Source organism: Canis lupus, chromosome 17, assembly GCF_011100685.1.
Source record: "Canis lupus familiaris isolate Mischka breed German Shepherd chromosome 17, alternate assembly UU_Cfam_GSD_1.0, whole genome shotgun sequence".
NCBI classification, from domain to species: domain Eukaryota; kingdom Metazoa; phylum Chordata; class Mammalia; order Carnivora; family Canidae; genus Canis; species Canis lupus.
The window spans coordinates 11,714,869-11,731,049 of record NC_049238.1 but is presented as its reverse complement, the minus strand read 5'-3'; the positions used below and the strand labels follow the sequence as shown (position 1 = coordinate 11,731,049).

At 47.6% G+C, this 16,181-nt stretch overlaps 1 long non-coding RNA gene across 1 annotated transcript; it reads right to left on the bottom strand.

The window, feature by feature from the left end:
• Window positions 1–4,721: 4,721 nt before the first annotated feature.
• Window positions 4,722–15,900, bottom strand: LOC111090503. The gene is made up of 4 exons (XR_005372121.1): window positions 14,534–15,900; window positions 12,804–12,935; window positions 9,960–10,324; window positions 4,722–5,060 (listed from the first exon to the last, which is right to left on the bottom strand). It is a non-coding gene; the product is annotated as an uncharacterized LOC111090503 (long non-coding RNA).
• Between the last annotated feature and the right edge of the window lie 281 nt (window positions 15,901–16,181).

Genomic DNA, 16,181 nt, shown 5'->3' with positions numbered 1-16,181 from the left:
ACCCTGAGATCATAACCTGAGCTGAAACCAAGAGTTGCACATCCAACCAACCGAGCCACCCAGGGGCCAAAACATGAGCTCATTCTTGAAGCAATAATGTCGTACTTACAAATGTGCTTATATCTGCATATATGAAAGGTCACACGCTGGGCTGTTTGGTGAGATTACTGGGCGCTGAGATTCCAGATTGACGTGGAAAGGTGGTGAGGGACTTTTCATTCATTTTTCTGGTACTTGGATTTTTTTTTTAACCATGATTGGTGATTCTGTATTTAAAAATTTTTTTAATTAAAAATGTTTTAATATTACTTTTTACATTAATGAAATTTTAAACATCAGCAGCCACTTGAAGTATATGGCCTTAAAATAGATTTTAATGGGTTGCATATGTCTGTTCTCACTATTTACTTTTCTAAATCTGTTAAATGAACATTCTTTTTCATATTTAAAATTGGAACCCACAATCCTAATCATTCCATTTATTGAGCATCTGAACAACCCAAGCTGAGTGCCAGGCACTTGATAGATTTTTCTTACTTAATCCACACTCTAACTTTGCAAGGTTAATTCTTTTCTTTTTTTTTTTTAAAAGATTTTATTTATTTATTCATGAGAGACACAGAGAGAGAAGCAGAAACACAGGCAGAGGGAGAAGCAGGCTCCTTGAAGGGAGCCCAGTGAGGGACCCAATCCCAGGACCCCGGGATTACAACCTGACCCAAAGGCAGATGCTCAACCATTGAGTCACCCAGGTGCCCAGCAAGGTTAATTATTTTCATACCCATTTTCCATCTGAAGAAGCTAAGGCCTAAGGTCACGCTGTTAATAAGTGGCAGAGCTGGAATTCTAAACCAGCACAATCTGACTCAATCTGACCAAAGTGCACATTTGTTTATAAATGGACTTCTCTGCAGGTTCCCGGATGTCATCTGAAGGATCACATAAAACCTCATATATGTAATTAAAATGTTTTTCTTTTCTTTTCTAAAGATTTTATTTTTTTAGGTAACCTCTACCTTCAATATGGGGCTCAAACTGACAACCTTGAGATCAAGAGCCCCATGTTCCACCGATTGAGGCAGTCAGGTGCCCCTAAAAAACGACATCTAAGTGAAGGGATGGCAATTTACTAATCTGTTCAGAACGCCTTCTCAAAGATTTCTCAAATCCCATAAGTCTGAAGACTTCTAACAGCACAATGTGAAAAGAAGTCCGGTACAGAACTCCTGAGAGCTCCACCCTCCTGTCATCACCGAGGGCAGAATGTGGTATCTAGTGGGTCTGTGTATTTCCCTATAGGACTCCGTTCTCGATGGAATCCTCAGATTAGAAGTGAAATTTTCTTTCCTCTATCTTTTTTAAAGATTACTTTATTTGAGAGAGAGACAGAGAGAGAAAGAGCAGGAGGGGCAGAGGAAGAGAGGATCTCGAGCAGAGACTCAATCTCAGGACCCCGAGACCATGACCTGGGTCAGGAGCCACGAAGGCACCCCAGAAGTGGAGTTCTGTGTGTTGTTTCAGAGTGTGAAACGTAGAAGCCACGGGAGGAAGTAACCAGGGACTCCTTTCCAGTGTGACCGAAGGAAGAATTTGGCAACCATTAGAACAGGCTTGGTAGGTATTGAGATGACGGTCACAGGATTCAAAAAGAAAGGAGTTGAAGCATCAGACCTTCCATAGAAGGGGTTTTTGCATAAAAATGAATTCTGTGATTCTCAACTCTATGCTTTGCATTTTTATTCACCGTTGATAAGACCAACACAGAGCCTTAGGGGAGGACATCCCTGAGGTGACCCATTCTATTGTTCAGATTTCCTGTGCAGTTGTAGCGTTGGGTTATGAAACTGGTTCGTTTCTGAAGGTTAGGATTTTCAAGACCATCAATCAATTATTTGGTCCTAATTAATTTTGCTTGAGAACATCTGACATGTTAACAGAAGTAGCAATTAAAATTGAATGGTGGTGTAATCACCATCTCAAATATTTAAACAATGTGATTATATAATATCTATCAACAGAGTGGGAAAAAAAAATACACCCAGGAAAATAGATGTGAAGGGAAAATAAGTATTGCTTCAGGGTTTGGAAAATGCAATTTCTTCTTATGCCTCCCAGATCTTCAAGGTACAAGACAACAAGACAAGCTCTCGCTGGCCCCTCACGCTGGCTTCTGACAGTGGTGAGCCCCCAGAGGCCCCACACCTTGGGTACTCTGAGCTGAAAAATGCCCCGCAGTTGTCTGCTCCGATCATAATCAGACAAAGGATGTTCTGTGTTTTCCCTGAATATCAGACTGCGTGGGGTCCTTTGGATCATCCCCTGAGCCTGGGGCTGAAATAAGGGGGGTGGGGTGGGGTGAGGTTCTCACTCAGCCCAAGACAGATTTATTGAGGGCTTACTATGCACCCACTGAAACTTCCAGATCTCTCTTGGCATCCCTACCTTATGTTCTAAAAAAAAAAAACTACACCCATCTATTTGACGCTCACAGGCATTGCCTCCTGGAATCCCAGAGATGCACCACAGTCAGCGTGTTCCAGACTGAGCTCCTTATCTTTCCCCTCCAGCCTACTCCTCCTGCTGGATTCCCTCCTTCAGTGATGGTACCACTTGTGACCCAGATCAGAAGCCTGGCAGCCAGGCTCATCTCCTCCTCTTTCTTTATCTTGCATTTTTACAGTGACCATATTTTATTATTACTACTTCCACCCGGGGCTTATGGAAGGCACCAGAATGTCCATGCCTTATCTGATGCTAGCTCTGCTTTGGGCTAACCCTGGAACATAATGGGAAGAACGTACCTGTCCTGGATGCTGGTAGTTCAGTCCTTTCATACCAGTTGGTAAGGAGTCACAATGCGACTCCCCTCCCCCCGGGGAGCCTCTGGGCCTTCCCAAGATCTAGCCACCAAGGGATTAATGTCTGGCACCGCAAGGGGCCGGCAGGAACATGAGCCTGCAAAAGATGGGTTTTGATTGACTAGTGCCTCAATGGGACCATTTATCAGTATTTGACCACCATGCTCATGGCTCGTGAATGGCTTACCTACTAGGGTAAGCCCAGGGCCGAAGCCCCACTGTACTTTCAGGGGCCCACAAAAATGTCTTATATTTAGTGTCTTTTATCTTTATTTTATTTTTAAGACGTATTTATTCATTTATTTTAGAGCGGGGAGGGGCAGAGGAAGGGTCTTAAGCAGACTCTGCTGAGTGCAGACTCTGACGTGGGGCTCGATCCCAGGACCCCGAGACCATGACCTGAGCTGAAACCAGGAGTTGGACGCTCAACATCCTGAGCCACCCAGACACCCCCGTTTGATGTCTTTCAAAATCAGAAGGAAAAAACCCTGAAGATAATAATAATGAATATATAATAATGAGTTGTGCCTGGCTGACATTTGTCTTTCTACCAGCATAGCCATAAAAGATAATTTGTAAGTGTTTTTAACGGGTGGGGCCTACAAGAACAAAAGCAAACTCAGATCGCAGCCCCGTTCTTGCTCTTTCCACGCATCTCTCATCTCCACGGATGTGGGATTTTACTTTATCATGCCTTTCTTTGTGCCTTCCTTCCTCTTTGCCTCACTTTGCTGCCATCCACGTTTGCTGACCAGCCACTGGGTGCCCGTTCTGGGAATTTGGAAATGAGCAAGACCTCCCTGCCCTCAGCCTGTTCACAGTCCAGAGGGGACGAAGTGGGTGACCAACTGTGGTCCCGTGAGGTAGGCGTTCTGACAGAAGCCTGAGAGCTCCCAGGAGACGGAGGCCCCACTCCACACAAGCGAGTTGAGGAGAAGCCTCTCCACAGAGGTGAGGTCTGAGCTCCAGGAGACACCCACCTCGGCTTCCCAGCTAAGCTTCCCTCTCCGCGCAGACAGGAAGGCACAGACTGGGGACCATTTTGGTGGTTGAACTTCTCCCTCAGTGACTTCATGTGTCCATACCTCTGGCCCCAGGGTCGGTCCAAGGTGAGCTCCTTTGGCAGGCCAAGAATATGGAGGGCTGACGAGGATTTGATGGTGGTGAACCACCTGGGTTGTGGAGAGTGTTTGGATCTGGATGGAGGCCGACTCCATGGTGAGCCATCACTCTAGAGAACTGTCACTTCCCGCCTTGGAGGAGCGGTCCACAGCAGCTGCTAAACCGTCACCTGGTGAGGGGTGGGAAGAGCTTAGGCCTCTATGCTGGGGTGTGCTATGGCCTTGTTTCTCACAGCCCTCCCTTCTGCCCAGGACAGTCAGCAGACTGGCGGTTAGACCTTGGCCAGAGGGAAGGCAGGTGTGTGGATGGTTGGCCAGCATCATGGTGGCCAACTACTCCAGCAGCTCTTGGTTGTTGCATCCTGAGGCAGCATCCCTGACCTCTCCCTCTCCCCACGCCCAAAGGCTGTTCCTGCTCCACAAGTTTCCTGTGTTCTCACCCCTCTGGGCCTCCCCTTCTCCAGTTCTGAAGTTTCACTTGGCCATCAAAGCCCTCAAAGTTCCTCAGTGAAAGTCAACTGTGTTCCACCAGTTGGAATTATTCAAAACTTTCCCTGTGCTCGCAAAACACACAGCAAATTCATAAAGGCACGTGACAGTTGTTAGATATTTTGTAATGACTTACAGTTCATTGCATGCAGGTGTCTAGCTCACTAGAAGGCCCTCTTTTTTTTTTTTTTTTTAAGATTTTATTTATTTATTCATGAGAGACAGAGAGAGAGAGGCAAGAGACACAGGCAGAGAGAGAAGCAGGCTCCATGCAGGGAACCTGACGTGGGACTGGATCCCGGGACTCTGGAATCACGCCCTGGGCCAAAGGCAGCACCAAACCGCTGAGCCACCCAGGCTGTCCATTAGAAGGCCCTCTTTGAGAGCAGTGACCATGTGTGATCTTTGCCTCCCCAGAGCCCAGCTCGACCCATCAATGCAGCTTCTCAGCAAATGCTTGTAAACGACTCCCTTCTACTGTGGTTTAGATGTGCAGTGGATCCCGGACCACGTTGTTCATGCTTCATTTGCCAAATTCCGCTTGTATTTTGGCTGTTCTTCCTTAAAATAAACCAGAAGATCAGAAGTAGGACTGGAAAAAAAAAAAAAAAAGAAGAAGAAGTAGGACTGAACTAGTGGCATCCAGGACAAGTGCATCCTTCCCATTATATTCCATGTTTAGCCCAAAGCAGAGCTTCATCAGATAAGACCTCACAAGGCTGTAGGAAGAATAACACGATTCTCAAATGGCAACAGGTGAGCAAGGAACCCCGCTCTTCCTGTATCTTGAGGCATGACGAAGATGCCTTTCCCAAGACCCCCAACACTCTCCTAATGGGAAACTTCTACTCACGCTTGAAGACCCATTTCAGATATGGGCTCCTCTGGGAAGCCTTCTCGAGCTTTGTCAGAAACAGTTAATTGTTTGTTCCTCTGGATTCCTCAAATACCCGCCTCTCGCCTGTTACGGTGTTCCGCACATTTATTAAAATGATCTCCCTGCCTATTTGTTTTTTTCCACCATGCCAGACACATATGGCAGTTACTTCTGGGAGCAGTGATTGAAAAGGAGACAGACTACAAAACACCCAGAAGAGAGCAGCCAGGGGTGAGGAAGGACCTGGAAACCCGTGCCCCATGAGGTGACCATATGTTGCGGTCAGCCCAGGACATCGCTGGTTTACACATGTTGTCTCGGTGTGATTATTAATAGCGCTCACTCTCACTCTCAGAAATGTCCTAGTTTGGTCCATAAACTATATAGTCACCCCATTGTGAGGAAGAAGTAAGGGAGATGAAAGTTGTCCAATCCAAAGGAGTTCTGGGGGAAAGCATCCCTGTCTTCAGATATCTGCAGGGCCACATGTGGGGCGTGGCCAGGGTGTTCTGTGTGGTCTCAGAGGGGACCCAGGACCCATGGGCAAGGATGATGTAATGACAGGCTCTCCACCATCTGTTTTGTTTACTGTCGGGCACCCAGGACTTGGCACCATTCCTGGAAAACATTAATCCCTTGATAAATATTTGTGGGCGGGAAGCAGAGGTGGAAAATCTCCAGCAACTGAGCCCAATACATCGAAGGCCAAGCGTTCCCATCAATGCAAGTGCCCGTCCGAGCCTGAGAGGCCCCTTGCTGGCGGTGGCAGGTGAGGTGTCGTGGGCTAAATTATGCCCCTTCCTACCTTCCAAAAAAAAGACAGGCTCAAGCCCTAACCACCAGTACCTCAGCATGCAACTTTATTCGGAGACAGGGTTGTTGCAGATGTAATTAGTTAGGATGAAGTCATAGTGGAGCAGGGTGAGGCCCTAACCCAAAATGACTGATGTCCCTCTAAGAAGACGGCCATGGCAGGACAGTCACGCACGGGGAGAGCGCCGTGTGAAAGCAAAAGCAAAGATTGGATTTGTGCTGTTGTAAGCCAAGAAGTCCCAGATGTTTCCAGAAAACCAGCAGAAGCTAGAAGAGGCGAGGAAGGATTCTCCTCCACAGCTTTCAGAGAGGACGGGGCCTTGCCAACACCATGATTTCAGACTCCTGGCCACCAGAACTCTGAGAGCGCGCCTTGCCGTTGCTTTAAGCCACCCATTTTTTGGTACTTGGTTATGGCAGCCCTGGGAAACTCAGACAGAAAGAGTATGCCTTGGGTGGGCAGGTGAGTGCAGTGATCCCAGGGGCCTCTGTCCCAGGGCATGGGCTGCACTTCCACCTCTGGGCCAAGCTGGCAGTGCTCGGGTTGCCTGACACACCACAGTCCCACTGGGGCTCCTCCATCTGGCTCTGGACAGGCGGCCTGTACGGGGGAGCAGAGCGCAGGCCTGCCGCGGCCAAGTACAACACCCGTGTGTCCTAAAACCCTCTTCTCTGCCCCAGTGGGCCCTGGGCCCCTGGAATCTTTGACTCCCTGCCCACAGCTTGAGCACATTCACAAAGGCTATGAAGTTCACCCCCTTACTGGCAACCCAGATTCCTGACCCAGGAAGGGATGGGGGGTGCCCGGGCCCTGTCTTCTGCTTTCTGCACACACTCCCAGTTAATTCCCAGCAAGGATTTCTTCCCACCATGTTGCCCAGGTCCCCCAGGTGGTCCCATCCTTCACCTCCCTCTGGACTGCTCTCTGAGGCATGGGTTCCTCAAGCATCGCATCTCAGACAGCGTCCTGCCACCCAGTTCCTTTGCCCTGCTCTGTTCTCCATAGGCCTTGCCAGCAACAGGGATGATATATGTGGGCCCCCGTTTCTTGACTGTCTCCCTGCTAGCATGTAGCGGCACCCCGTTTAGAATCTAGTGGGTGCTCAGTAAGCATGGAGTCAATGAATGGATGAGTAAAGCGGTATCTAAGCTGAGCCTGTTCAGCCTGGTGGAGTGTGTTCCTGGCAGAGGGAAGAGCACTGAAGATGCTCAGAGGTAAGCCTGTCACGGTCTGGACAGAAGTTCAGCGTGGAGGGAAAAGAAGGCAGAGCGAGATAGGATCCTGGAGAGAAGCAATATCCTGGGGCCGCGCTCCGCTCACCTTGTTCTTCGCCTGGCCCCGAGCCAGTCCCATGACACCTTGTACATCTTTCTCTTCCCCTGCCCGTCTGGGGGACAAGGGCAGGACAAGGACCTGGCTACTTTGGCTTATCATTGCATCAGCTGCCTCAAATTATTTTTAGAAGAAGACTGGGGAATGTAACTGTTTAAAAATGATCACACGTCTGTGTAAGAATGATTGTACATCTTTGAGAAAGGGAAAAGAGATGTAGGACTTAATTCAGGCAGCCCAGGCTAGCTTCTTTATACTGTGATATCCTTTAATCCCCCAAACAACATGATGTAAGGATTACTCGCTCCATTTTACAGATGTGGAAACTGAGGCCGGGAAAGCTAAGTTAACGTACCCACGGTCACCCAGCTGGTGACCCAGGATTCAAACCTAGCTCTCCTGACTCCAAAGCCTGTCTTCTCTCTCCTGGGTTACACGGTGCCCTCCCAGAATTCTGGCTCGGACTCCAAGGAGGTGGGAGACAAAAAAACCCATGGTCCTGCAGGAGGCCTTCATCCTGGCGTTTGAAGGTGATCCTGGGCAAGTCAGGTAGCTTTTCTGAGTCTCACTTCCTTTATTCAGAATGGGCCTGGTGATCCCAGCCCTGCCGACTCTGCTGGGGGGAAAAATGTCTCTGAAAAATTTGGTTGGCTAAGTGACCGTCCATCTAGGGTTTGACGTTCAACGGTGCCCCAAACAAAGAGGGGATTTATCTCCAGCCCTTCATCGTGTGCTCTTAAACTCAGTAGTGAAGGGGGGCTGTAAGACTCTCCCTCTGTCCCCCATCCTAGCCTATCCTATCCTTTTTTAAAAAATATTTTATTTATTTATTTATTTTAGAGAAAGAGTGAGCAGGGAAAGGGGCTGAGGAAGAGGGAGAGAATCTCAGGCAGGCTCCCAGCTCAGCACAGAGCCCAACTCAGGGCTTGATCTCATGACCCTGAGATCACCATCTGAGCCGAAATCAAGAGTAGGACGCTCAACCGACTGAGCCACCCAGGCACCCCCATCCTATCCTACCTTTAGCTCTATCCCAGCCCTAACACAAAGCCCCAAGGGTGGAGCTGAAAGCAACCAAGCCCATAGAAGGGGCACCCAGACCTCCTGCTTCTGTGGGGGTGGTAAACACACCAGCCACACACAGCTTTCCCAGGGCAGAGAGCTGAGAGGGAACCCGTCCATGGGTGTGAGAGGCCTGTCCTGCCGGCAGAGAATCTGCCCAGGCCTGGACCACCGGTGCCAGTCTCGAATGTTCTAGAGCTCTAGAGTTGGCCAAGAGTGCCAGGACCTTCCTGAGAAGCAGATGTGCGTGTCACACTGTAGTATACCCTGTAGGTGCAGGACTGCCAGGGAACTTATTTATGGAGTTCCTTCGCTTTACTAGACTCTGAGTGATGGAAAGCCCTTGAACTTCACCTGATTAGGTTGCTCAATCTAGACGAGCCTCGCCGGCCCCTTCTAGACGCCTGGGATAATTTTGGCCCCCAGCTGCCTCCTGCCTGCGGTCCTTACACATGTTGTAAAGTAATGTGTGCACCGTGCCTGGCCCGTGATAGGCAGTGAAGAAGGATGGTCATCATTATGAGTAACTACCACCACATTGGCCACGTAATAGGTGCTCACTAAAAATGTAAGGAACAAAAAATAAGGTCCAAGTATCCTTTTAATTCCCATTTGAATTCCACTCAGAGCCAGGAGCGGAGGGAAAACCCAACATATCTGATGTTTAGAAATGTGACATCCAAAAATGTCTGTTTTCAAGTCACACGGCTTTCCTTTCCTGCAGCTGTCAGGGGCTGGAATTTCTTAGTCACCGTGGCCAGCTTTTTGGGAGATGGGTCTGTGGGGGAGAGATCCACTCAGATGAAAAAGATAACACGCCAAACAAGCGGCCCCATCCAGTGATTATGTCATCTGGCACAGCCGCCTGAGTGAGGACGAATTTCCCTTGTACCTGACAATAACATTATTTTTTTTTTCAAAATAAAATATGTTGAGGTTGAGAAGTTTATCTTGGCGGAGCATTGTACCATTAACTCAAGATTAAATGCATCCTGTCCAAATTCTTTTGCTACTTGTAATTGGGGCCTCAGGCTCTCAGCCTCCAGATGTTGACTCTGCGGATGCCTCAGGAAAGGAAGCTAATTGTTTTTCACATTAGAAGTGTCCAAAGTGGGGCTGTGGTGGCCGTCCCCAGCACCCCTTCGGGACCAAAGCGCTCATCCGCCAGTTCCCAGCTGAGCACCCCCCTGCACACGCCACCCTTGCCTGAAGGTCATTGTCTCATTGGAAGTTGTGGCCCTCTCCCAAGAGGCAGCCCAAGCCAACGACTGGTTGATGCGGAGGTACCAAAGACCAGTCCCCCTGCTTTGGCCTGGGACCTCCCCAGGAGCTGGAGTGCAACTCCTCGGGCTAACTTCCTTTACTGCCCCCCCCCCCCTCCCCAGGAGCTGGTCCAGACCACTCACCAATAAGCCACATGGCATGTGGTTGGAGGAAGGCGACTCTGCTCTGGGTGTTGGAGTTCGATCACTGACCGGCCGGTGGCCACGAGGACCCCGTCTCTGTGGCGGAGCCCCGATCGCCCCGGGCGTGCTGTGCAATCGTTCCGAGCCCCCTGATGAACGTGGATGGAATCTCCACTGACGCAAGGCCCCGGGAGTGCAGGGTCTCAGGTCTTGGACAGGCTGGCAGGGGGTGGAGCAGCGATGTTGGAGAAAGACAGTGGAAAGTTCGGGGCGATTGATCACGAAGGTCAAGTGTGACCGTCCAGGGACTCCCCTGGTAGCAGATGAAGAGACAATCCTCTCCCGTAATCCGAAGGCAGGAAAGGCTGAGGATCGGGTTCAGGACTTAATTATAAGGTAGCGGAGCTCCACAGGTGACTGAATTCTCAGCCGCAATGGGACAAGCACCCCCTCCTCCCCATCTGCGGCCACCCCTCGGCACAGGTGCCCTGGCCACTAGTCTTCCCGCACCATCGGGGTCACCTTCCCAGGGAGCCCCCCCTATACCTGCTGTCCCCAGGCCGGGGGGGCTCTGCTCCCCTGTCTTTCCCCGGCTCGTCATTCAGGGCTCAGCTCCAACATCGCGGCCCCAGAGGCCTCCCTGCCCACCCGCTCCCCCCGAGCCCAGTTGGCCCTCGCGGTGCCTTGTTTGGCGGGGTGCACAGTCGAACGAGCCCCTGAAACTATTCCCTCGTTTATTTTGCTTCTCAGGTCGCTCCCTCGAGGGCCAGCTCACGGAGACCCGGCCCAGGGCTGAGCGTCGTGGCTGGGTGCCAGCTAAGGGTTTTGGAAAGGAAGAAAAAACAACGGAGGAGGGAGAGAAGGAGAAGTGAGGACAAGGAAGGATGGAAGAGTCCTGGGTTCAAATTCTGACTTTTGTGAGCTCAGAAAGAGTCTTTGGCCTCTCTTGGCTTTTGATTCTGTTTCTGTTAAAAGGGGATGTGAATTCTTCTTGGAATTCAACGAGCTAGTGTGTGGGAAGGACCTCATTTTCTAGCCTTTCCCCTGGAAACTTTTAGAATGTTCTCTTTAGGAGCACTCGACTCCTTCTCGTTTCCCTTCTCACCACTCTGTCCTCTTCCACTCCTTGCTTCTTTCTGAAGGGGAAATATCTAGAAAATTGGAAGTTTCCAAAGAGGAGATGTTTTTGAGGTTTAGTCGTAGGCACAAGAAGGTAGCCTATTAGCAATGTCAGGAACCTTACATCAGCCTTTGATGTCTGTGTGTGTTGTTGCTATGATGTGTGTGTAGGTGGTGCGGGGTCTGTTTTTGTATGTGTGTTGGCAGTGATGGTGGGGCGTGTGTGTGTATTGTGTGTATGTTGTTCTTGGTGTGTGTGTGCCTGTGTGGTGGTGGTGTGTGTGTAGTATCCTTGGGGTGTTATGTGGTGTGTGTATGTGTTTTATGGATGTGTGTGTGTATTGGCAATGGTGGTGTGTGTTGGCAGTGGTGTGTGTGTGTTTGCGGTGGTGGTGGTGGTATGTATGTGCGTATGTGTTTGTAGTGTTGTTGGTGGCGTGGTGTGTATGTGTGATGGCAGTGGTGGTGGGATGGTGTGGTTGTGTGTTGGTAGTGATATGTGTGCATGTGTGTTGACAGTGGTGGGGTGGTGTGTGTGTGTTGGCAGTGGTCACGTGCATGTGTGCGCGTACTGGCAGTGGTGTATGTGTGTGTATGTGTGGGTATGTGTGTGTGCTGGCAATGGTGTGTGTCTGTGCTGGCAGTGATATGTGTGCATGCGTGTGTGCACTGGCAGTGGTGGTGTGTCTGTGCACTGACAATGGTGTGTGTGTATGTGTGTGCGCGTGTGTGTACTGGCAGTGGTGGTGTGTGTCTGTGCGTGTGTGTGCTGCCATTGGTGTATGTGTGCATGTGCGTGTGTGTGCTGGCAGTGGTGGTGTGCATGTGTGCATGCGTGCTGGCAGTGGTGTGTGCATGCTGGCAGTGGTGTGTGCACAAGTGTGTGCTGGCGGTGGCGTGTGCGTGCACGTGGCGCTGGCGCTGGGCAGGTGTCAGTGCGTGGAGGGCGAGGTGGTTCGTCCTCCCGCCCTGAAGGGCTCCCTGTCCTCACTTTTGGCAGAAGGTAACACACGGCCTGGGACACCCACCCGGCCAGTGCACATCCACGGGGACCTGCCGTCCCGGTCCCTTCCGTCCTTTTTCCGATGCCGAGTTCACTCTGCCCAGGGGCCCCTGGGGTCCCTGCCCGCCGGAGGCGCTCCCCGGCCCCAGGGACACGCAGGACGTGGGACACTGTGTCCGCGGGAGGCCGATGAGACTCGTCCGTGCTGTGAAGCCGCGACCCTGTTAGGAGGACTTGCCATACCTGTGGCCGCACCTAGTTACAGTCTTTCCCCGTGCATCGCTTTGACACTTCTGCCTTTTGACTTCTTGGTAGGGGCTGGGGATCTGGGGCCTCTTGCACACCCTCCCCCAGCGACTGGGCTGCACACCAGTTCCTACCTCTGTCCTTCCATTTCTCCCAGTATATGAATTTGGCTAAATAATCTTACACCTTCACGCCTATGTAAGTGTGTTTAGAATAGAGCCTTTTTTTTTTTTACTTCCATCGGATTTCCTACTTCATGCAACTTTCTGGTTCTACTGCAATTAATAATTGCCTCCTTTTGTTTACTTTTGTTTACCTTGTTTTCTGTATCTAACTCATGCTCAAACTCTCCGGTAGACCTGGATTTCCTCAGTGTTTCGATTGGCACATTCAGACACTCCAAGTATGTCTTTCCTCTGTTTCTAGAGCCGTCTGTCCTCCTGTTCCCATCTGATGGACAATTGTCTCTTACTCACCTGGGTCCTAGGCCTTCTGTCTACCCATTGCCAGGCATTCCCATCTCCTCCTATCTCTTGGGTTGGATTCCCCCAAATCCTATATTCCAGGTCTTCTCCAAAAGGGCTTGATGCTCTTTTTCTTTTTAACAGCTGTATTGAAGTATAATTAACAGACAGTAAACTTCACATGTTAAAATGTATAATTTGATAATTTGATACACTGACGTATGTGAATTTTGACATCACCACAATCAAGGTAATGAATATATCCATCACCTCCTAAAATTCCCTTGTGTCTCTTTGTAATCCCTCTCCTCTGCCTCTTTCCTGTCCCTAGGCAACCACTGATCTACTTTCTCTCACTGTACAGTAGCTGGCATTTCCTAGGATTTATTATAAATGGGTTCATTTAGTGCATATTTGTTTTTAACTGGCTTTAGCTGCTCAGCATAATTATTTGGAGGTTTATTCATGGTGTAGTCTGTCTCAGCAGCTCATTGATTTTTTTTTTTTTTTGAGTACTATCCCATTATATAGATGGAGGACATTTGTGTTATTTCTTTTTTTTTCATTTGTGTTATTTCTATTCAATGGTTATTTAAAAATAAAGTTGAGTGAACATTCATGTGAAAATTATCATATGGACATAGGTTTTCATTTCTCTTGGGTAGGTAGCAAAGAGGCAAAGGATTGGGTCCATGTAGATGGTATTGTTTTGTCTGGTTTCGTTTTCGTTTTTTTTTTTTTTTAAGATTTTTTTTATTTATTCATGAGAGACACACACACACAGAGAGAGAGGCAGAGACACCGGCAGAGGGAGAAGCAGGCTCCACTCAGGGAGCCCGACACGGGACTCGATCTCGAGACTCCAGGATCATGCCCTGAGCCAAAGGCAGATGCTTAACCGCTGAGCCACCCAGGTGTCCCTAGTTTTCGTTTTTTTTTTTTTTTTTTTTTTTTTTTTTTTTTTTTTTTTTAACAAACTGCTAAATTGTTTTCCAAAAGGTGTGAACCTTATTACGTTCCCACCAGCAGTGTTACAAGGCTTCTATTGTTCCACATTCTTGCCAATAGTTGATACAATCAGGCATTTTAGTTTTACACATTCTGTTATGTGTTTACTGGTATCTCACTGTGGTTTTAATTTCTTGTAGGCAACATATAAGTGGGTCCCGTTTTTTGATTTACTGTCTTTAATTGGTGCATTTAGACCATTGCCTTTCAAAGTGATGACTGATGGAACTGGATTCATATCTACCATATTTGCTACTGTTTTCTATTTGTTGCCCTTGGTTCTATGTTCTTCTCTTTCTTCGCCTCTACTATTTTTCTGCCTTTTGTGGTTTTAATGGAGCATTTTATATGATTCTATTTTCTCTCCTTTCTTACCATATCAGCTATACTTTTCTTTTTTAACTATTTTTAGCCAATGTCCTAGAATTTGCGATGCGCTCTTCTAACTAATTCAAGTCTACTTGCAAATGACTCTACACCACTTCCCAGGTAGTGTACCTTATTAATAACAAAATAATCTGAAAGCCTCCTTCTTGTCCCTTGAATAATTAATTTCTGTCACTCATTTCATTTATATATAAGTGTACATAAGTATATACATGTGTATGTGTGTGTGTATATATATATATATGTATAGGTATATATATAACCAAATACATTGCCCATATTATTTTAAATAAACTGTTATCTGTTAAATCAATCAAGGTTAAGAAATACAAACATTTTAATTTTACCTTCATTTATTTCCTATTCGATGCGATGCTCTTTCTGCATGTAGCTCTGAGTTTCGATCTTTTTTAATATTGCCATATACATTTTAGCATCAGCATTCAATTCCTACAAAAAACCTTGCTGGGATTTTGTTTGGAGGGATGTTGAATCTGGAGCAATTCAGTACGAACTGGACTCTTCAGAGTATTGAGTCATTGGATCCATGGACACATATACCTCTGCATGTGTTCCGGTCTACTTTCATTTCTCTCAGCGATATTTTGCAGTCTTTGGAGCATAGATCTTGTACACCTTTCGTCAGATTTATCCCGAGGCAGTTAATATTTTTGATGTTGTTGTAAATCATATTGATTTTTAAATTTTAACTTCTGATTCTTTGTTGCTCGTCTATACAAAGACATTGATTTTTGTGTGTTGATCTTGTATCCTGCAAGTCTGCTAAACTCAGTAGTTGTGCAGGGGCTTTATTGTGAATTCAAGAGAATGTTGTGTGTAGGGGATCATGTCATCTACCCATAAAAACAGTTTTATTTCTTCCTTTGCAATCTGATGCCCTTTAATTCTTCTTCTTGCCTTTGTGCAAGGGCTAAAACCTCCAATATGATGCTGCCTAGAAATGCGGAGAGGGGACATCATGACTTCCAACCTGATCTTAGGAGAGAAGCGTTCAGTCTCTGTGTAATGTTAATTTTAAGAGTCTTGTAGATGTCCCCAATCTGATTGGAGAAGTTCCTCTGGATTCCTAGTTTGCTGAGACTTTTTATCACTAGGTTCAGAGGGTCAGAAATCCTGCAACAGCTTAGGTGGGCCATTCTGGCTCAGGGTCTCTGATTAGGTTCCAATCAAGCTGTCTGAGGGGGCTGCAGGCTCTGAAGCTTTGGCAGAAATGGAGAATGCACTTCTGAGCTCACCACCAAGACTGTTCACAGGAGGCTGCCCTTCATCACCATATGGACCTCTCCACAGGACTGCTAGCAATATGGCTTTCCCCGGAGCCACTGATACTGGGGGGAGAGAGAGAAAGAAAGAAATGTCACCTTGCCTTTTATGACCTCATCTGCAATCACACCATCCCATCTGCCTTATCTTGTCTGTAGTAGGTCTTCAGTAAGTCACAAAGCCCAGCCCACCATTAATGGGAACGAACGGCTTGTATGGTGATGTGAATACCAGGCAAGTGTCCATGGCCGCTATCTTGGAGGCTGGCTATCACACGGTGTTCATACCAGTTATATTTAATGTGATTATTGAGCTGGTTGGGTTCAAATATACGATCCTACTCTTTGTTTTCTATTTCCCCTCACGTGTTCTTGGTTCTGCTTCCCCCTTTTTCTGCACTCTTTTGAATCCATTGAGTATTTTTTTGTTATTCCCTTCTAATCCCTTCATTGATTTATTAATTATAAGTCTTCGTTGTGGTGTACATCTTGGACTTTCTACAGCTACCTTCAAATGATATTACACGACTTCACATATAAGAACCTTACAATAATGTATTTCCAGTCTTCCCTCTAGGACTTGGTGATGATATACTCATACATTTTACTTCTATATGTATTATCAACTTCATAATACATCTGAATATTTTTACGGTAATTTTATCTTTTAAAGACATTTTTTAAGACATTTTGATGATAATATTTTGCATAT